This window comes from Salvelinus fontinalis, chromosome 4 (genome assembly GCF_029448725.1).
Source record: "Salvelinus fontinalis isolate EN_2023a chromosome 4, ASM2944872v1, whole genome shotgun sequence".
Lineage (NCBI taxonomy): Eukaryota > Metazoa > Chordata > Actinopteri > Salmoniformes > Salmonidae > Salvelinus > Salvelinus fontinalis.
In genome coordinates, this window is record NC_074668.1 from 31,453,860 (window position 1) to 31,472,876 (window position 19,017).

The window sequence follows — 19,017 nt, forward strand, 5'->3', positions numbered from 1 at the left end:
CCCTATAGCAGGGGTGTCAAAGTCAAATGGACGGAGGGCCAAATAAAAAATTTAGCTACAAGCCGAGGGCCGGACTGTTCGAATGTTCATTGAAAATTTTTTAAATGACGCATATAGTCTAGTGAACCTAATTGAACCTACTGAAAACCTAACAAATATATTCCAATATGATCAGATAAATAAAGCAATATTTTCTTATGGCTCTGTCAGTAATCTTTAATTTTCAACAGACACAAAAGACAAATTTCCTTTATATAAAAATCCCCATAACATGAACATTAAATGAAAGAAACCGGTATTCAAGGCACCATCAGTAGCCTATATTTTCTATTTTAGCAAAAGTGGGCTAAATTTACTTCAAAGAAAAAAACAATAATAGCAATTTTCTATCATCCACTCAACTGAAATATTTTTAAAATATAATTGGATTGAAATACAATAAAATAAAGTGCAAAAATCTATTAATCAAAAACAACACTTTGTTTAAGGAGAAGTAACATGCAGTGAAAACAAATATTAAACTTTAACTTTTAAACTTGAACTGAGTAAAAACTCTAAATATGTGATTGCACAGTAATGTTCACTTGTTTGAGGTTGAGGGTGATACTTGGTGGTGTCCCATCTTTTCCACAAGTTCATCAATGTTCGGGGTAAGGCTCTGAGCTGAGGAAATCCTCAGAATTGAGTGGAGGTGTTCAGCAGTAAGTCGACTTCTGTGTGATGTTTTGTTCAGGTTCATCAAAGAAAACAGTTGTTCACACAGGTATGTGCTGCCAAACATAGACAACGTTTGAGCAGCCTGGATGCGCAGCTGGGGCATTGTGTCGGGGAGGAAACGGGCGAACTCCGCAGCACCCACTGCCGCATATTTTGCCCTCAGTGCATCATTGCATTGGAGGTCAATCAACTCCATTTGGAGGTTTGGTGGTGAGCTTTCCACGTCAACAGCAAATGGGTTACCGAGCAGTTCCAACCTGCTTTTTTGTGCTTCAAAGTCAGCAAATCGGCGTCGAAAGTCAGCGGCAAGCATACCTATTTTATCAGCCAACTGTGCGCTCGGGAACGCACTGGTAGAGAGCTTCTCTTTCATGGTCTGGCAGCTGGGAAAGTGGCTCAAATTTTCTTTCCGCATCTGCGTCTCCCACAGAGTCAGTTTGGTTTTAAATGCCTTCACTGTACTGTACATATCAGAGATGACATGATCCCGACCCTGCAGCTGCAAGTTCATTGCATTCAGATGACTCGTAATGTCACACAGAAAAGCCATTTCACACAGAAACATTTCGTCTCGGAGTTGTGTTGTGTCTTTCCCTTTGCTGTCCAAGAACAGACAAATCTCCTCACGAAGCTCGAAACATCTTTGAAGCACCTTTCCCTGGCTTAGCCATCGCACCTCTGTGTGATAAGGCAAATCACCATGCTCCGTTTCTAACTCCGTCAGAAATGCCTTGAACTGGCGGTGATTCAAACCTTTGGCTCTGATAAAGTTAACTGTGCGCGTGATGATGCTCATTACATGCTCCATTTTCAAGGCTTTACCGCACAACGCTTCCTGGTGTATGATACAATGATAAGCTGTCAGCTCACCTGTCGCGTTTTCCTCTTGCATCTTTTCCCGTATCTTCGCCACCAGTCCGCTCCTGTGTCCACACATCGCAGGTGCTCCGTCGGTTGTCAAACCCACGAGTTTTTCCCAAGGCAGCTCCATCTCATTTACACATCTTGACACCTCTTCATACAAATCATGCCCCGTAGTTGTGCCATGCATAGGACGTAAAGCCAAAAACTCCTCTGTCACGCTTAGGCTGGAGTCCACTCCGCGGATGAAAATTGACAACTGGGCAATGTCAGAAATGTCGGTGCTCTCATCCACAGCCAAGGAATATGCAATGAAATCTTTTCCCTTTTTCACAAGCTGCTCTTTTAGATTGATGGACAACTGGTCTACTCTCTCGGCAATGGTGTTTCTGCTCAGACTCACATTTAAAAAGAGTTGCCTTTTTTCTGGGCAAACTTCGTCACAAACTTTAATCATGCAGTTTTTGATGAAATCCCCCTCCGTAAATGGCCGGGCTGATTTAGCGATCTCTTCTGCCAAAATAAAACTGGCCTTGACAGCAGCCTGGCCTTGTGATTTGGCTTTTTTGAACAGAGCCTGTCGAGATTTGAGGCCTCGTTTTAATTCCTCTGCCTTTTGTAGCCTTTGTTCCATGTCCATATTCTTGTTTTTGTCCGCGTGTTTCGTTTCATAATGTCGTCTCAGATTATACTCTTTCAGTACCGCCACACTTTCTCCACACAGAAGACACACAGGTTTTCCAGCTACCTCCGTGAACATATACTCCGACTCCCACCTTGTTTGAAACCCCCGGTTCTCAGTGTCCACCTTCCGTTTTGCCATTTTTGATGGGTATCTGAAAGTTAATTTTACTGTGATGCTGACGACTGCTGTGCCAATAAATATTGAAATGAAGCAGCCTACTGCTCGGTGCGTCACCGTTGCATTGTGGGAAATGTAGTATTGGTGCGTGTAAAAGATCTGTGGGCTGCCGGCTTGCTGCGGTCTGCGGGCCGGTTCTAATAATAAATCAAGATCATCCCAGGGGCCGTAAAAAACCTTCTCGCGGGCCGGATGTGGCCCGCGGGCCTTGACTCTGACATATGTGCCCTATAGGATAGCATGAGGAACTCATTACATGAGGATATAGGGATGTAAAATCTACATAGCCTATTGTCTCGTCGGGTTGAGCTACATAACGCAATGTCAAAGCATTGGTCCTGCCTCCAAACAAGGCCTGTCTCGGTTCCAGGGGCTCTGGAGGGTCATATTGGGTAAGGAAGGCCTGAACATGAGGATCCGCCTTTTTCAGGGCTGTCCATTCGTGTTCCCACAAAACCACAACTTTTAACCCGTATGTAGCCTTTAAAGAATTCAGTTTGTCTTGAAACTCTTGGTACATTTCCCCAAAAGTCTTTTGGGTTAGGACACACATGGCCTGGGGGACAAAGCATAATTTACAACCGTGGAAGAAACAACCGTTGTACTCATACACTGTCTCAACACCGTCAATCTGTGTGTATCCATCTACATGGTAAGGCCCAAAAGCCTTCTCCCCCCGATTCAAAGCATGTTGGATAAAAACATTTTTATCCTGGGCTAGGTACTCCAACCATTGAATGGAGCCACTAGAGTAGGCCTTGAATTGTCGTCGGTAGTTGTCTGGCGATGGGATAGCTATAGATGCTGGAGTTAGATAGTGTGTACGATAGGTTTTCATGCACGCGGATGCAATAGTTGTACAGCTCCAGGGGTCAATGCCTGCATCTTTGATTACCTCTTCTCTGAATCTGAGGCATCCTTCACGTAGTATAACCACGTCATTGTCACAGTATGATTCCATCTCTTTATGAAAATCAAAAGTTCCATGTCTTACTGTCTCGTACCACGTCATGAATTTCTCACGCTCTTTGGTAGACATTTGATCACAACCGTACATTTCGGGGGCTGGATAAGCTCCTATATAATGTAGATTCTCCTCAGATGTGAAGAAGTGGGGGAAATAGCCTTTGACCGAGTTTTCAAAACCCAAGGCCTCTGGCATTTGAGCCAATCTCATGGGTAAGAAGCTTAAGCTGTCAATGTATCTCTGTTTGAAGGCGTGGTCAACAAAACATAAGATTTTACTCCCTTGAGCAATGACACTGGGCGCCACGCCTTGCTGTATCAAAGGGTTCAGAAGCAGATAGGAGTCATAGGCTCGCGCATTGTGAGCTATAAACGTGGAGTTTCTGTACTGGGCCTTTCTAAAATGTTTTAGAAAGAGTCGGGCGCAATCGGGCCCCTCGGCCGACCACTTTTCACCGGTGAAAGTCATGGTAGATACAAAAATAGGCAAGTGAACCCCTGATTGCTGATTTGTCTCAAAATCATAAAAAACATATTTCTCTGTATGTTCATCTTCAGCCAAGGGCTGAATGTAACACTCATGTGTTACTTCTTGAACAACTTCTGCGTCTCTGCTTTTCAAGGGCCCTTTACAGATTGGGCAATGTATGATTCCACAAACATGGGGTTTAGGGCTGTCTATTTTAAGGTTGTAATTGCAATGACATTTTGGACATTTCTTGTTAACCTGTCTAGGATCAGCGTGGCGCTAGCGGCACACCCCCCCCCCCCCCCACTGAAAAACCAGTGCCGCGAAATTCAAAAAAAATATTTTTTTAAAATATTTAACTTTCACACATTAAAGTCCAATACAGCTAATGAAAGACACAGATCTTGTGAATCCAGTCAACATTTCCGATTTTTAAAATGTTTTACAGGGAAGACACAATATGTAAAGATGTACATCTATTACCTAAAAACACATTAGCATAATCCACCATCTTTTATTTGTCCACCAACACCAGTAGCCATCACCAATTCGGCTAAACTAAGATATTTATAGCCCCTAACCAACAAAAAAACTCATTAGATGACAGTCTGATAACATATTTATGGTATGGGATAGGTTTTGTTAGAAAAAAGTGCATATTTCAGGTAGATGGCATAGTTTACAATTGCACCCACCATCACAAATGGACTAGAATAATTACAATGAGCAACGTGTTTACCTAACTACTAATCATCAAACATTTCGTAAAAATACACAGCATACACGAATCGAAAGACACAGATCCTGTGAATACAGACAATATTTCAGATTTTCTAAGTGTCTTACAGCGAAAACACAATAAATCGTTATATTAGCTTAGCACATAGCAATTAGCAGCCCAGCATTGATTCTAGCCAAAGTGAGCGATAAAAGTCAACATCGCCAAAAGATATTAATTTTTTCACTAACCTTCTCAGAATTCTTCCGATGACACTCCTGTAACATCACATTACAACATGCATATACAGTTTGATCGAAAATGTTTATATTTAGCCACCAAAATCATGGTTAGACAATGTGAAATGTAGACAAGCTGGTAAAGAAAAAGTCCTTGCGCCACTTAGACAGTGATCTACTCTTATACATAAATACTCATAAACGTGACTAAAAAATATAGGGTGGACAGGGATTGATAGACAATTTAATTCTTAATACAATTGCGTTATTACATTTTTTAATTTATCCTTACTTTTCAATACAGTTTGCGCCAAGCGAAGCTACGTCAAAAAACATGGCGTCCTAAGCCACTAAAATGTTTCGACAGAAACACGATTTATCATAATAAAAATGTCCTACCTTGAGCTGTTCTTCCATCAGTATCTTGGGCAAAGGATCCTTTCTTGGGAGAAATCGTCTTTTGGTGGAAAGCTGTCCTCTTGCCATGTGGAAATGTCAACTGCGTTCGGGATGAACTGAAAAGCGTGCCCAACATTTCACATCGTTGCAAAAATAAATGTCCCAAAATCGCACTAAACGGATATAAATTGCTATAAAACGCTTTAAATTAACTACCTTATGATGTTTTTAACTCCTATAACGAGTGAAAAGATGACCGGAGAAATATAACAGGCTAAACTAACGCTTGGAACAGGTGCGCGCCGGTGTCCTCTAGGCTCATGACGCAGCTCCCAAAGAATGACTAGCTTCAGGGTTTTTTCATTTGTAGGGCCTGTGAACGCGCAATCGACCCCGTTGGAATCGTCATCACGTAAAGGCATCCAGGGGAAGACGTAAGAAGTGTCCGTATAGTCATAGCAACGACAGTGCCCTTATAACTGACTTCAGAAGAGTGGCCAACATTTCTCAAATCTGACTCCATGTCAGGGAAATTGCTGTAGAATGGGCTCTGTTCCACTTAGAGACAAAATTTCAACTCCTATAGAAACTATAGACTGTTTTCTATCCAATAATAATAATAATATGCATATTGTACGATCAAGGATTTTGTGGGAAGCCGTTTAAAAAATTAGCCAAATTAGCATAAATAGTCTAAACAGCGCCCCCATCCCCAACAGGTTAATGTCACAAATGCTTACAGATTTACAGGCCTTGGGGTGCCATGTTTCAGTTTTGTGTTTTTCGTAACAGTAGGCCGAACGACATGTGCGGTGACAATCCTCACAGGGTGTCAAGTTTAGCGGTTGCATAGGGCAATGTTTATCCAGACATACTGAACAGTTATAACGGCACGAGTGCCCCCCCTTGCGGGTGTAGCCGGTATGACAGGCTGGACAGACATATGGGGCGCCTAAAAATGCTGTGATGTTAGTTACGGCATAGTAATGCTCATTTTGCACATAAAAGTACATAGTCTTAGGGTGTGGCTCTTGTATATTTTGGAACTTCAAGAGAGCGTCATTAGCCCTGCTGTGGTACAAAACCACAATCTTGATATTCAGAAAGTTTTCAAATTTGCCTATGTCTGAGAAAGCCACAGCCTCCTGTATACCTAAACCCACAGCCTTTTGTAGCTCTTGAGCTTTCTGTAACGCTTCGCGCTCTGTACATCCTGGGCTGAGTAAGTGGGCCAAACCTATGGCAAAGCATAGCTTATTACCATGATTGTGAACGATTATGAGGTAGGCCTTTTTATTGCTTATGATTTCGGACTGCATCAGGCTATCGAGTTTACGTCTCTGCCCGCCGCCCCCTTGTGGTGGCCGGACTAATTGTACTACAAGTTCGAGGGTCTTATCTGCTAGCACGTTTAAATTTGACTGAACAAGGCGTTCTAGCAGGTTAACAAATTGTTCAAGATCTGCTTCACCCCTATTTAAAATAAGCGACACACGGCTCTGCAGACTGTCTCCAAAAATTTCCAACTGTAAGGTATCCCTTGGTTGGCTATAAGCTCTAACTCTATCTACCAGTTCATTCAAAGTGTCCATAAGCATTACGTAAAACACAGCATATTCCCGAATCTGACCCCCCCATGCGAAATTGAAAAACTGTCGAACCTCAATATTGTGGAATTTATTTCGATACAAAACATGTTCACTTCGATCAAGACCATCCCCATCCTGATTTGCTAGACAATTGTCCAACTGTTCAAAAACATCGTATTGGGTTTCAGACTCTTCAGACATGGGTGTTAAAGGCTGGCTTAGAGGTGTAGGTGGTGCAGAATTAAACCTAGGGCTTTCGTTCAGTACATTGTGATCAAGACCTTCCCGCTCCAGATTTGATAGACATTTGTTCAGCTGTTCAAAAACATCGTATTGGGTTTCCTCTTCGAACAAGGGTGTTAAAGGATGGCTTAGAGGTGTAGGGGGTGCAGAATTAAACCTTGGGCTCTCGTTCATCTGGGTAATTAAAGATATGATTGATTCGGGTATCTGTGATAACCTGTTTTCATCTGCAGACCCTGACTCATTCATACGTGTAATAATTTCAATGAGTTCGGAGGGAATCTGGGATAATAGGTTTTCATCTATAGCCCCTATGTCAATTAGCCCAGAATCATTCATATGGTTAATTATATCTTGGAGCTCTGTAGGGATTTCCGCTAAGAGGGTTTCAATTGTCTCGCTTAGGTCTATAGGGGGCGCCATTTCTCTACTTAAGGATGTGTGTGCTTGTGTTTTTTTTACATATGTGTTTTTTAACGGAGGTATTTGCTTGTTTTAACCCTACTGTTGTTTAACATGCGGGGAAGCTCTCTACGCCAGAATGACACATCCTGATTGTATTGATGTTCGAATAGAATACCCATACGACGTTGAAGTAAAGCCTTTCGTGATTTTAAACCCTGTGTAAAAGCCTTGAAAAGCACGGCTTGGTCTATTTCACAAGAGGCTGTTGCCCCACCAGAATTGGCCGCTTCAATAAGGTTGGCCACTTCACAGAACATCAAATCGTCTACCTCAGAAATGTCATTTAAAACTTTGAAATCATCAGGCTTCGCTGTTCTGGTGACTGGGGTCTTTGGCGCCTCCTCGGGATCTAGATGTGTAGCTTCTTGGATGTCTTTATAAGCCGGCGAGGAGTCTGCATTAAAAATAATACATACAGAAAAATAGGTTATTAACCCTAAAATATGTTTGATAAAAATGTAAAATACATTTCAGATATAAGCCTATATATTAACAATACATTAATTAAATACCTCGGCTTTTTTGAAGAGGGCTGTTCTGAAGAAGCTCTGAGAACTCGGGAACATGTCTTTGGGCAACCCTAATTATAGCATCTGCCTGGTCTGTAGCTTGTGAGCCTGAAATTTAAAAAAAAAAAAAAACATTAGTCCATGTTTAAACATATTCAGGCATAAAAATAAAATATATATATAAATGATAATTGATTCATACCTTGTCCTTGTAACGCTGTTTCGTGAATACCCTCCCAGTAGTATTGTTCGGGTGAAGCGGACCTGTGGATCTGGGCCCTGATTGTCCGTTGGTGTTTAATAGGGGGCGTCCAACGGTCCTGGGTCAGGGGAGTTGACAGGCCGTTTAAAGTCTCTGTTTGCGGCTTGTGTGTAAATACATCCTGGGAGTAGGGCACAATTGTCTCGTAGGCATATCCTTCACAGAAACCGTGTAGACTCCCTATGGCACCCGTTCTAGGATGTATTTCCACTGTAAACACATAAAATAACTTTTAATATAAGATGCCGACACTTTTTGTTTTTAAGGTATAAATATTCTTACGGAATTCTTGGATCTTACTTACTACAATTCAGGGTCGGCGTTGGGATGTAAGCAATTTGTTCCGGAGACCCTACGGCCGGTTCGAGTTCAGTTATATCTCGGAGAATCTGAGTGAAGGTTTGAGAATCTAAAAAAACATTAGATAATGTTAAAGCTCTAATCATTTTAGCTAATATTGACATTTTATACGTTAAGAATCCAGGCCCTAAGGCCTGTTTAATATTTCTATAACATACAACGTTTTCAAACAATTCCCAAGAACAGACAAATCTAATATATAGCATATGTAAATATTTATTTCAAGAACTAACCTTCAGAAATATCCATGAGGAGGTTTTTCCCAGATGATCTTTTTTAACGGGGTCCGTCCGATAACTATTCCTGGGGGAATGCTGTAGGGTAAATGCGCTAAAACGAAGCTAACAGGGGACCTGTTTTGCTTAGCTTTTGTAGCCGTCGGACTCTAGTGGTGTCGTATTTTTTCCCGCTAAAACCGCCTCAAAGTTATCTTTGAAGCCTAAGGCATGTGGTTCAAACACCAGCCAGTTGGTTCAAACATAGGGTATTGGGGGGTGTCTAAACATTAGGTATCTTTTTTGATATTCTAAAATCTCCGGGGGCTAGCATCTAGATGCTGGGGTGGGGAGGTCTCGACATCGCTGGGCTGAATGACTTTTAGGCATCTGTTTTGCCAGATAGTGTAAACCTTGGTTTCAAACGACCCCCATGCATAGAGAGCCTTGAGCGCAGATGCAAGGGTATTTTTTTAACAAACACCTCGCCCCCTTTTTCTGTTTTTGAAACACACACACACACACACACACACACAGCCACTACATCATACGCACGCACATACGCGCGCACATTGCGCAAGTTTTTTTTCTCAGGGACAGACTGCGCTAAGAGTGAACAAACGCGAGAGTTCATAACGTGGTGAGATTCTGCTTTTAAAACCATTTATTTCATTCAAAATATTTAGTACATACATTTTATAGCGTTACATTCTTAAGGTATTTTACGAAGCCTTTCTTACAGATCCAGGGATCTGATGCAACCACCCCCCATTGTCAGTGTCCAGTTGGTCCTCAAAATGCCGGGATCTCTTGCCAGGCTCATCAACACTTGGTAAGTTTTCACTCCAGGGGTACATCCTACGTCGGGCCTTTTGGTCCTGGTTATGTCTCAAGAAAAGTCGAGGCCAGCGCCTTAACTGTTCGTGATTTTTGAAGAGAATGTCCAGCTTATTCATAAGTGTTATGAAAATTGGATAATCCACCCATTTAAAACTAAACACAGGAATAAAAAAGTTGACATCTTTGCATGCTCTGGATGCTACTGGAGAATTGACCGACTTTGTAGCATTACCCGCATCATAAACTTCACAGGCTAAAATTGTCACTTTGTTGTCAGGGTTATAGTCCATTGAAGCAATTCTTAGAGCCTTGAGATCACTGCGGCCGAGGACCTGTTCTTCCAACGCATAGCCTGGCACAGCTGTGCCACTCAGGACCTGTTCAATTTTACAAAGAGCCAGCCTGATGTTTAGCCATTCTCTCATGCCCAGAGCAGGAGAAAAACTCCCAGGTTTTGCCGGATAAACGGGTTTGGGGCCACTGGCGTTGAAGATCTTTACCGTAGAATCCTCCGGCTGGAATATGTAAGACATATGGCCCTCACTCGTACCCAAAAATCCTTTAAAACATTCTGGAGCTTCACACAGAACTTCCTCAATGCTTTGTTCACTGGGTTCATGACAAGCCGAGCATAACATGCCATAAATTGACATATGTGTCATTTTTGTTTAATATTCAGGGGGTTTATCTTGTACAATCTTAAACATGCATTGTTTTGGGGCTTTATAAGGCTTCTGCAAAGCCAGCCTCTTTGAAATGTTCATTAACAACCCCCAACACTAGACATCCAGGAACAGTTTGACATGACACCTGGTCACTTACTTACCCCAAAAACCCCAGGATCAGGATGTCCTGACCGGAAGCCAGGGCATGCCCCCCTTTCTACAAACCATTGGGGCATCAATCACTACATAGGGTCATAAATCATGATCTTTTTTTGATTTACGACATTGACAGCTTGACACTTACCCCAAAGACCCCCACCCCGGCCAGGATGTCCTGACCGGAAGCCCAAATATGGGCATGCCTGCTACAACAGGACATAGGGTCATAAATCATTACATAGGGTCATAAATCAGGCTTGGGTCATAAATCATTACCGGTTGACCTGACAACTGGACCCTTACCCAAAGACCCCCACCTAACCATCAGAATGTCCTGACAGGCAGCCCCTTAGGTTCACATAGCGGTCACATAGGCTCACATAGGGTCATCCATCAAATTTTGACGTGTGACATCTACTTTAATCTCTCTTACAAGTACAGTGTCCATTTTATTTGCATGGATGTTGTGACTAACAGTATTTAAATAAACTATTCATAGTTCATGATGGTCTTAATATAAATCCTTCTCTCAGATCATTGATGAGGCAGACCGGATGATTGACAGCATGCACCAGTCTTGGCTCAGTCAGGTGACCAAGGCAGTTTACAGATCCAAGAGGGGTTCTGAAGCAGTCTCAATCTTCAAGAGGACACAGCCTGCACTTATCATTGCAGCGAGGTAAGACCTCACTTCTCAGGATTCTTTCAGACAGTACTGGCAACTATGTGGTTTGTTTGTTAGAGAATACAAACTGTACTACACCTATGGATTGTGTGCTTTCACACATTATTCTCGGATATATGCATTTCGGTGATTTAAACATTTCTGTTTTTTATTTTTGGCAGCTTGTCACCAGCCTCAGATGCCTCTAACGGAAGCTCCTGTTCTCAGCCACACAGACTCAGAATCCAGAGAAGTTGTAGCAGCTAGGCCTGCATCATCCCAGACTCTTCAGCTCAACGACCCCACCCTGAGTCTCAAGAGAGGTTCAACTTCCCCCAGGGCCTGACAGTACTTTACCAAAAAAAAAAATTTTTTTTATTTCTCCTATATCCTAGAGCAATGTGTCACTGGTCTCTTTTTTGGGGGAGTACTATGTGCCCTGAACTCTGAGTAAGAAGCCCCTCCTCATCCTCCATTTCATACTGTGCCTGAAGTTTAGTCCCATTCTGTGCTTCACCAATTCCAGAGAAGCCGCTCACAGGTTGGTGAATCTTCCATGGCCTTCTCCTTAATGTATTTTTTGATGATGTCCACAGCCATATGATTTGCTCTCTGTTCTCTCTAACAGACTGTGTCTGCTAGTGCAGCTTTTTGGTGGAGTGCAGGCACCTGAGTTCTCCTCACGACTCCCAATGACAGGAAGAGAACCCTCAAGGAGTTTGAACAGGGAAAGATCCAACTGTGAGTATGAGTGTCTGTTTAAGGATAATTGAACTTTCTATTTTCTTTGCCAAATATGTAATATATACACTGCTCAAAAAAATAAAGGGAACACTAAAATAACACATCCTATCTGAGTGAATGAAATATTCTTATTAAATACTTTTTTCTTTACATAGTTGAATGTGCTGACAACAAAATCACACAAGAATTATCAATGGAAATCAAATTTATCAACCCATGGAGGTCTGGATTTGGAGTCACTCAAAATTAAAGTGGAAAACCACACTGCAGCTTTGATGTAATGTCCTTAAAACAAGTCAAAATGAGGCTCAGTAGTGTGTGTGGCCTCCACGTGCCTGTATGACCTCCCTACAATGCCTGGGCATGCTCCTGATGAGGTGGAGGATGGTCTCCTGAGGGATCTCCTCCCAGACCTTGACTAAAGCATCCGCCAACTCCTGGACAGTCTGTGGTGCAACGTGGTGTTGGTGGATGGAGCGAGACATGATGTCCCAGATGTGCTCAATTGGATTCAGGTCTGGGGAACGGGCGGGCCAGTCCATAGCATCAATGCCTTCCTCTTGCAGGAACTGCTGACACACTCCAGCCACATGAGGTCTAGCATTGTCTTGCATTAGGAGTAACCCAGGGCCAACCGCACCAGCATATGGTCTCACAAGGGGTCTGAGGATCTCATCTCGGTCCCTAATGGCAGTCAGGCTACATCTGGCGAGCACATGGAGGGGTGTGCGGCCCCCCAAAGAAATGCCACCCCACACCATGACTGACCCACCGCCAAACCGGTCATGCTGGAGGATGTTGCAGGCAGCAGAACGTTCTCCATGGCGTCTCCAGACTCTGTCACGTCTGTCACATGTGCTCAGTGTGAACCTGCTTTCATCTGTGAAGAGCACAGGGCGCCAGTGGCGAATTTGCCAATCTTGGTGTTCTCTGGCAAATGCCAAACGTCCTGCACTGTGTTGGGCTCTAAGCACAACCCCCACCTGTGGACGTCGGGCCCTCATACCACCCTAATGGAGTCTGTTTCTGACCATTTGAGCAGACACATGCACATTTGTGGCCTGCTGGAGGTCATTTTGCAGGGCTCTGGCCTTGCTCCTCCTGCTCCTCCTTGCACAAAGGCGGAGGTAGCGGTCCTGCTGCTGGGTTGTTGCCCTCCTACGGCCTCCTCCACGTCTCCTGATGTACTGGCCTGTCTCCTGGTAGCGCCTCCATGCTCTGGACACTACGCTGACAGACACAACAAACCTTCTTGCCACAGACCGCATTGATGTGCCATCCTGGATGAGCTGCACTACCTGAGCCACTTGTGTGGGTTGTAGACTCCATCTCATGCTACCACTAGAGTGAAAGCACCGCCAGCATTCAAAAGTGACCAAAACATCAGCCAGGAAGCATAGGAACTGAGAAGTGGTCTGTGGTCACCACCTGCAGAACCACTCCTTTATTGGGGGTGTCTTGCTAATTGCCTATAATTTCCACCTGTTGTCTATTCCATTTGCACAACAGCATGTGAAATTTATTGTCAATCAGTGTTGCTTCCTAAGTGGACAGTTTGATTTCACAGAAGTGTGATTGACTTGGAGTTACATTGTGTTGTTTAAGTGTTCCCTTTATTTTTTTGAGCAGTGTATATTTGTTCTGTTCAAGTTTGATCAGCACTGATGCTGCTGCCAGAGGCATTGTCATCAACGGGGTGAAATGTGTTGTGAACTACGATGCACCACAGTTCTTCAGGACGTACATTCACAGGTAAGCTAGCTTGATCGTTACACCTGTAACTGCATTCGCTAAATTGTATTTGTTGTTGTAGCTTGTATATGCAATGAATGTTATTAGATGTTCTGCCTTCCTTTGACAGTATTTGTGTTGGAAAAGGGTTGGAAGGACTGCAAGAGCTGGAAAAGCTCTTACAAAAAAAACATAGTACACAAAGAGAAATGGAGATTATGTGGATGTGTGGCCAGGCTGAAATGAGATCACTGCAGAAAGTAATATTCTGTAAAACAGCTTTGCTCCTGCGTTAAAACAACACATTTCACTGCACCTATCTGGTGTATGTGACAATAAAACATATTGGATTATACAATACACTGAAAAAAACATAAACGCAACATGTAAAGGGTTGGTCCAATGTTTCATGAGCTGAAATAAAAGATCCCAGAAATGTTCCATACTCACAAAACGCTTCTTTCTCTACAATCTTGTGCACAATTTTGTTAACATCCCTGTCATGTGAAATTCATAGATTAGGGCCTAATGAATGTATTTCAATTGTCTGATTTCCTTTTATGAACTGTAACTCAATAAAATCTTTGAAATTGTTGCATGTTGCGTTTATATATAGTTTTCTTCAGTGTAAATGCTTTAGTTAAAGATCTACAGTCCATGTATGCTAATTCTGGGTGAGGTTGGTGGTTGCTATTCTACAGGAGAATAACTTCAGATGGTGAAGGATGCAGTCACCCCTGGGATCCATAAACAGATAGTCAAGCCTGGGAGCATGAAAAGCATGGAACCCCACTATCAACAGACGCTACTGGAGCTGGGGAATATCATAAAGGTACTGTAATTGACCCAGATCACTGAAATACACTGTAAAACTCAAACAGAAAAGGACAACTGTTGATCTTGTCCGTTACTGGTTGCTCTAGTATCATCGTCATCATTATGTCACAAGTTGTCATGACTTAACAGTAAATCTGTTTTATTTTTCTCCCCAGGGTGAAAAGGCCAAGAAGCATATGTAACAGTGACTTACGTCAATATACTGTAAGATTGTTTCTTCTCTCATGACAGACAAAACCAGAGGTCAGTGCACACACAAGATTTGTATTGTTTTTTTCCTCAAATAAATATGGGACATGTCAATGAATCTTTGTTCTTATCACGTTTCAGGAGAAGACCCAGATGCAGACAGTGTCGAAGGAACAAAAGTTTATTACTAGAACAGGGGGCAGGCAAAACAACAGGTCAAGAGCAGGCAGAGGTCAGTATTTCAGATCAGAGTCCATAAGGTACAGAATGGCACACAGTCTCGGGGTCACAACAGGCAGAGGTCAATAATCCATGGTGGTGTAACAAGATACAGAACGGCTAGCAGAATGGTCAAAACAGGAACTATATAAAGACAGGAGCAAGGGGAAAACCGCTGGTACCGTAGGCTTGACGAACTGGCAACAGACAGAACACTGTCTGCTGGGGATAATGGGGAAGATGGGCGACACCTGGGGGGGGGGGGGTGGAGACAAGCACAAAGACGGGTGTGACAGTTTTTGATGAAATTATCAATTAAAAAACACTGCTGAGCATTGGTGGCAGAGTTCACATGACCCACTGTGTGAACAACGACCCATTACAAAATTATAGTGCCATCATGTCCGTCCTGACGTGTGGTGGCTAGAGATTTAAAAACTCAAATCCAATCTTGTCTGATAAGAAATCGCAGAAGGCCAAAATGTCCTTTTATCCTGTCAGTATAAACGGCAATGATTTCCCAAATGCCTTGAGAAATTAGGAGAGATTGTTATCTCTGTTATTGCTGACCTGCACATGTTCTAGACACGCTTCATGGTTACACTGCAAGAACATTCATGTTTTCAGTTTTCTGAGGGTTAGGAGAAAATTCCATCAACATCCCACCAAACATACACAAAACATGGTTGACATGTTCCCACAATAAAATATATCAATGTTCTAAACACATTTCATGGTAACGTTGCAAGAACGAATGTGTCCAGTTTTCTGTGTGTTAGAATAGTCCAACTTCACACTAAACATACACAGAACATGGTTGTCATGTTCTCAGAACGTAAGATATTGTTCTAGACATGTTTCATGGGAACGTTGCAGGAACATATGTGTATCAGTTGTCAGGATGTCGCATGATGGTCCCAAAGAAACAGTCTCCCAAAAAAATGGTTTCATAACACATCATGCCTTGTTACTGTTGCCGAGCCAATCAAGGCCTTAATTGGTGAACCACTGATCCAGACACAGCTCTTTGTCTGCTGGCAAGGTTAGGGATGCACACTGATTTTAACATAGTGTTTTCAACTTACATACAGTGGGGCAAAAAAGTATTTAGTCAGCCACCAATTGTGCAAGTTCTCCCACTTAAAAAGATGAGAGAGGCCTGTAATTTTCATCATAGGTACACTTCAACTATGACAGACAAAATGAGAAAAGAAAATCCAGAAAATCACATTGTAGGATTTTTAATGAATTTATTTGCAAATTATGGTGGAAAATAAGTATTTGGTCACCTACAAACAAGCAAGATTTCTGGCTCTCACAGACCTGTAACTTCTTCTTTAAGAGGCTTCTCTGTCCTCTACTCATTACCTGTATTAATGGCACCTGTTTGAACTTGTTATCAGTATAAAAGACACCTGTCCACAACCTCAAACAGTCACACTCCAAACTCCACTATGGCCAAGACCAAAGAGCTGTCAAAGGACACCAGAAACAAAATTGTAGACCTGCACCAGGCTGGGAAGACTGAATCTGCAATAGGTAAGCAGCTTGGTTTGAAGAAATCAACTGTGGGAGCAATTATTAGGAAATGGAAGACATACAAGACCACTGATAATCTCCCTCGATCTGGGGCTCCACGCAAGATCTCACCCCGTGGTGTCAAAATGATTACAAGAACGGTGAGCAAAAATCCCAGAACCACACGGGGGGACCTAGTGAATGACCTGCAGAGAGCTGGGACCAAAGTAACAAAGTCTACCATCAGTAACACACTACGCCGCCAGGGACTCAAATCCGGCAGTGCCAGACGTGTCCCCCTGCTTAAGCCAGTACATGTCCAGGCCCGTCTGAAGTTTGCTAGAGAGCATTTGGATGATCCAGAAGAAGATTGGGAGAATGTCATATGGTCAGATGAAACCAAAATATAACTTTTTGGTAAAAACTCAATGTTTGGAGGACAAAGAATGCTGAGTTGCATACAAAGAACACCATACCTACTGTAAAGCATGGGGGTGGAAACATCATGCTTTGGGGCTGTTTTTCTGCAAAGGCACCAGGACGACTGATCCGTGTAAAGGAAAGAATGAATGGGGCCATGTATCGTGAGATTTTGAGTGAAAACCTCCTTCCATCAGCAAGGGCATTGAAGATGAAACGTGGCTGGGTCTTTCAGCTTGACAACGATCCCAAACACACCGCCCGGGCAACGAAGGACTGGCTTTGTAAGAAGCATTTCAAGGTCCTGGACTGGCCTAGCCAGTCTCCAGATCTTAACCCCATAGAAAATCTTTGGAGGGAGCTGAAAGTCCGTGTTGCCCAGCAACAGCCCCAAAACACTGCTCTAGAGGAGATCTGCATGGAGGAATGGGCCAAAATACCAGCAACTGTAAAGGCTTTCTTCCAGGGGTGAAGGAGAGGACCAAAATGCAGCGTGGCTAGTGTTAAACATGTTTAATACAAACACAAGTGAAACACTACAAACAACCTACAAAATAACAAATGTGCAAAACCGATACAGACCTATCTGGTGCAGAACACAAACACAGAGACAGGTAACAAACACCCACAAAATCCCAACACAAAACAAGCCTCTTATGAGTCTCAATCAGAGACAACGACTACCATCTGTCTCTGATTGAGAACCCACACCAGGCTGACATAGAAACAGACAAACTAGACACACAACATAGAATTCCCACCCAGCTCACGTCCTGACCAACTAAACACATACAAAACAGAAAACAGGTCAGGAACGTGACAGAACCCCCCCCCCTCAAGGTGCGAACTCCGGGCGCACCCCTAAAAACTCAAGGGGAGGGTCTGGGTGGGCATCTGTCCGCGGTGGCGGCTCCGGCGGTGGACGAGGGCACCACTCCACCATTGTCTTTGTCCACCTCCTTAGCGTCCCTTGAGTGGCGACCCTCGCCCCCGACCATGGTCCAGGAACCTTCACCAACTCCCCTCTACAATAGAGGAGACAACTCAGGACAGAGAGGTAGTTCAGGACAAAGAGGTAGATCAGGACAGAGAGGTAGCTCAGGACAGAGGGACAACTCCGGACTAGTGGCAGCTCCGGACTGAGTGGCAGCTCCGGACTGAGTGGCAGCTCCGGACTGAGTGGCAGCTCCGGACTGAGTGGCAGCTCATGACTGGAGGGCAGCTCATGACTGGAGGGCAGCTCATGACTGGAGGGCAGCTCATGACTGGAGGGCAGCTCATGACTGGAGGGCAGCTCATGACTGAAGGGCAGCTCATGACTGAAGGGCAGCTCATGACTGAAGGGCAGCTCATGACTGTAGGGCAGCTCATGACTGTAGGGCAGCTCTGGCGGCTCCTGACTGGCTGGCGGCTCTGGCGGCTCCTGACTGGCTGGCGGCTCTGGCGGCTCCTGACTGGCTGGCGGCTCTGGCGGCTCCTGACTGACGGACGGCTCTGGCGGCTCCTGACTGACGGACGGCTCTGGCGGCTCCTGACTGACGGGCGGCTCTAATGGCTCGTGGCAGACGGACGACTCAGACGGACGACTCAGACGGCGCTGGGCAGACGGACGGCTCAGACGGCGCTGGTCAGACGGACGGCTCAGACGGCGCTGGGCAGACGGACGGCTCAGACGGCGCTGGGCAGACGGACGGCTCAGACGGCGCTGGGCAGACGGACGGCTCAGACGGTGCTGGGCAGACGGACGGCTCAGACGGCGCTGGGCAGACGGACGGCTCAGACGGCGCTGGGCAGACGGACGGCTCAGACGGCGCTGGGCAGACGGACGGCTCAGACGGCGCTGGGCAGACGGACGGCTCAGACGGCGCTGGGCAGACGGACGGCTCAGACGGAGCTGGGCAGACGGACGGCTCAGACGGAGCTGGGCAGACGGACGGCTCAGACGGCGCTGGGCAGACGGACGGCTCAGACGGCGCTGGGCAGACGGACGGCTCAGACGGCGCTGGGCAGACGGACGGCTCAGACGGCGCTGGGCAGACGGACGGCTCAGACGGCGCTGGGCAGACGGACGGCTCAGACGGCGCTGGGCAGACAGACGGCTCAGACGGCGCTGGGCAGACAGACGGCTCAGACGGCGCTGGGCAGACAGACGGCTCA

General features: G+C 44.6%; 1 long non-coding RNA gene and 1 pseudogene across 1 annotated transcript; one reads left to right on the forward strand and one right to left on the reverse strand.

Annotated features, from left to right (window-relative positions):
• Nucleotides 1-13,873, forward strand: part of LOC129852848 (ATP-dependent RNA helicase DDX51-like) — a 30,051-nt pseudogene extending 16,178 nt beyond the window's left edge.
• Nucleotides 6,635-8,258, reverse strand: LOC129853522 (uncharacterized). The gene is made up of 3 exons (XR_008759136.1): nucleotides 8,240-8,258; nucleotides 8,041-8,145; nucleotides 6,635-7,922 (listed from the first exon to the last, which is right to left on the reverse strand). It is a non-coding gene; the product is annotated as an uncharacterized LOC129853522 (long non-coding RNA).
• Nucleotides 13,874-19,017: the final 5,144 nt, after the last annotated feature.